Consider the following 4,385-nt stretch of genomic DNA (forward strand, 5'->3'; position numbering starts at 1 on the left):
GAAGGTTTGGTGGAATTCACTAGTGAAGCCATCTGGTCCTGGACTTTTGATTTTGGGAAGGTTTTGGATGACTGATTCAATTTCGTTACTGGTGATCGGCCTGTTTAGATTTTCCAGTTCTTCATGGTTCAGCCCTGGAAGGCTATATGTTTCTAAGAACTTGTCCATTTCTTCTAGGTTACTGAATTTAGTGGCATATAGTCCTTCATAGTATTCTTGGATGATCCTTTGTATTTCTGTGGCGTCCGTGATAACTTCACCTTTTTCATTTCTGATTTTGTTTATTTGTGTCTTCTCTTTTTATGGTAGTGAGTCTAGCCAAGTGTTTCTCAATTTTATAAATGTTTTCAAAAATTCTGCTTTCTGTCGCATTAATTTTTTTCTATTGTCTTTTTGTTCTGTATTTTATTTAGTTATGCTCTGATATTTATTATTTTCTTCCTTCTGCTGACTTTGGGTTTCATCTGTTCTTCTTTTTCTAGTTCTTTAATGAAATAAATTTCTCTCTTAAAATTGTTTTTGCTGCATGCCAAAAATTTTTGCAGGATGTATTTTCATTCTCATTTGTTTCTATGTATCTTTTCATCTCCCCTCATATTTCTTCTTTGACCCAGTCGTTCTTTAAACCTATGTTGTTTAAACTCCACATGTTTGGGGATTTTCCTGCTTTCTTTTTGCAGTTGATATACAATTTCAAAGTCTTGTGATCAGAGAATATGCTTGGGATGATTTCAATCTTCTTAAATTTTCTGAGGCTTGTTTTATGTCCCAACATATGGTCTATCCTTGAGAATGTTCCATTTACACTAGAAAAGAATGTACAGTCTGATGTTCTAGAATGAACTGCTCTATAAATGTCAATATGTCCATTTTATCTAATGTGTCATTTAGGGCTCATATTTCTGTATTTACTTTCTGTTTGAATGATATATCCATAGATGTCAATGATGTATTTAGCTCCACTACTGTAATTGCATTTGGGTTGATTTATGCCGTTAGATCTGTAAATAGTAGTTTTATATATTTTGGTGCTCCCTGATTGGGGGCATAAATATTGATGACTGTTATATCTTCTTGTTGTATAGTCCTCTTTACCATTATGAAATGTCCATCTTTGTCTCTTGTTACCTTTTTTATCCTGAACTCTGTTTCATCTGATATCATATGGCTACACCTGATTTTCTCTGGGTACCATTTGCTTGGAGTGTCAATTTCCACCCTTTCACTGTAACTCTATGTATGTCCTTGTAGCTGAGATGTGTCTCTTGGAGGCAGAATATAGTTGGGTTTAGTTTTTTGATCCAATCTGCTACTCTGTGCCTTTTTATTGGTGAGTTCAGTCCATTTACATTTAGGGTGATTACTGATATGTGAGGATTTCCTATCGTTCTACACTTAGTTTTCTGGTAAGACTGTGTCTCCATTTTTTGTTTGCCTTTTGTTGTTGCTGTGTGGTGGTATTCTATGATGTTTCCCTCTGTTTCTTCTTTTATTACATTGTATATTTCAGTTCTGGATTTCTTTTTTATTGACTAGCTACCATTAAGTTTATGTAAAAGGACGTTTCATATTTAGAGTATTCCATTTTCTTCAGCATGTTTATTTTCTCCATTCCCATATTCCAGTTCAGACTTTATTCTCCCCACTTTTACATTTTGGTTGTCACAAATTATCCCTATTAATGTTGGTGGAATAGCCTCCTTTAGTATTCCTTGTAGTGCATGTCATGTGTTAGAAAATTCCCTCAGCTTCTATATGTCTGGAAATGTCTTTATTCCTCCTTCATATCTAAAGGATATCTTTGCTAGATATATTATTCTTGGCTCATAATTTTTCTCTTTCAATAATTTGAATACTTTTTTCCACTCCTTTCTGGCTTGTAGAGTTTCTGCTAAAAAATCTTCTTTGTAGGTTACCGAGTTATTTTCCCTGGCTGCATTGAGGATTCTTTCTTTGTCTTAATTTTTGACAGCTTCAATACAACGTGCCTTGGAGGAGTCCTGTTGGTGTTGACATAATTAGTTCTTCCATTTGCTTCTTGGATTCAAGGATCCAATTCTGTCCACAAGTGTGGGAAGTTCTCGTTGACTATTTGTTTGAATATACAGTCTGTTCCCTTCTCTCTTTCTTCAACTTCTGGTCTGACCATTATTACTATTATTTTTAATTTACTGTGGTGACATATGTTAGTGAAATTACATAGATTTCAGATGTACAATCCTGTATTACATCATCTATAAATCCCATTGTTTGTTCACCACCCAGAGTCAGTTCTCCTTCCATCAGCATATATTTGATCCCCCTTATCCTCATCTTCCTTCCCCACCACCCTTACACTCTGATAACCACTAAACTACTGTCTGTGTCTATGAATTTTTGTTTCTCATTTGTTTGTTTTGTTCTTTTGTTGTTTTTGGTTTATATACCACATATTAGAGAAATCATAGGGTTCTCCGCTTTTTCCGTCTGACTTCTTTCACTTAGCATTATTTTCTCAAGATCCATCCATGTTGTCACAAATGTTCCTATATCATCTATTCTTACCGCCGAATAGTATTCCACTGTATATATATACCACAACTTCTTTATCCATTCATCTATCAAAGGACATTTTGGTTGCTTCCATGTCTTGGCCACCGTAAACAAAGCTGCAATGAACATTGGAGCACACGTGTCCTTATGGATAAATTTTTTCAGATTTTTTTGGCAGATACCCAGGAGAGGGATTGCTGGGTCATATGGTAATTCTATTCGTAGTTTTTTGAGGAACCTCCACACTGCCTTCCATAACGGCTGGACCAGTCTGTATTCCCACCAGTATATGAGGATTCCTTTTCCTCCACAGCCTCTCCAACACTTGTTACTATTTGTCTTGTTGATGATAGCCATTCTGACTGGGGTGAGATGAGATCTCATTGTGGTTTTTATTTGCATTTGATAAATTTGATGTTGAGCATTTTTTCATATGTCTATTTGCCATCTGTATGTTCTCTTTGGAGAAATGTCTCTTCAGGTCCTCTGCCCATTTTTCAATTGGGTTGTGTGTTTTGTTGTTGTTGTTGTATGAATTCCTTTTATGTTTTGGATATTAGCCCCTTATTGGAGGCACTGTTTGCAAAAATCTCATCCCATTCAGTCGGTTGCATATCTATTTTATTGATAGTTTCTTTTTCTGTGCAGAAGCTTTTAAGTTTCATATAGTCGTATTCGTTTATTTTAGTTTTTACTTCCATTACCTTTGGAGTCAAATTCATAAAACGCTCTTTAAACCCAAGGTCCATAAGTTTAGTAACTATGTTTTCTTCTAGCAGTTTATTATTTCAAGTCTTATGTTTAAGTCTTTGATCCATTTTGAATTAATTTTGGTACATGGTGACAGATAGCCTCTACTTTCATTCTTCTGCGTATGGTTTTCCCATTCTCGCAGCACCATTTATTGAAGACGCTGTCTTTCCTCCAGTGTATGTTTTTAGCTTCTTTGTCAAAAATTATCTGTCCATATTTATGTGGTTTTATTTCTGGGTTCTCAATTCTATTCCATTGGTCTATGTGTCTGTTTTTCTGCCAATACCATGCTGTTTTGATTATTGTAGCCCTGTAGTACAAGCTAAAGTCAGGGAGTGTGATCCCTCCAGTATTGTTCTTTTTTCTTAAGATTGCTTTGGCTATTTGGGGTCTTTTGTGGTTCCAAACAAATCTGTTGATTTTTCGTTATATTTCTTTTAAAATGCAATTGGTATTTTGATGGGGATTGCATTAAATCTGTATATTGCTTTGGATAGTATGGTCATTTTAACTTTGTTGATTCTTCCAATCCATGAGAACAGAATGTCTTTCCATTTCTTTGTGTCTTCTTCATTTCTTTCAAAAATGTCTTATACTTTTCAGCATACAGGTCCTTCAAATCCTTGGTTAAGTTTATTCCTAGGTATTTTATTCTTTTTGCTACAATTGCAAAAGGAATTGTTCTTTGCGTTTCTTTTTCTGAGATTTCATTGTTAGCATATAGGAATGCAATGGACTATTGTATGTTGATTTTGTAGTCAGCAATTTTACTGTATTCGTTGATTGTTTCTAATAGCTTTTTGGTGGAGTCTTTAGGGTTTTCTATATATAGCATCATGTCATCTGCAAAGAATGATAATTTAACTTCTTCATTCCCAATTTGGATGCCTTTTATTTCTTTCTCTTGCCTGATTGCTCTGGCGAGGACTTCCAACACTATGTTGAAAAGCAGAGGTGATAGGGGACAGCCCTGTCGTGTTCCTGAATGTAAAGCAAAGGGCTTCAGATTTTCACCATTAATTATGAGATAGCTGAGGGCTTGTCGTATATGGCCTTTATTATGTTAAGGCATTTTCCTTCTATACCTATTTTATTAAGTG

The sequence above is a fragment of the Rhinolophus hipposideros genome (genome assembly GCF_964194185.1).
Source record: "Rhinolophus hipposideros genome assembly, chromosome: 17".
Classification (NCBI taxonomy): domain Eukaryota; kingdom Metazoa; phylum Chordata; class Mammalia; order Chiroptera; family Rhinolophidae; genus Rhinolophus; species Rhinolophus hipposideros.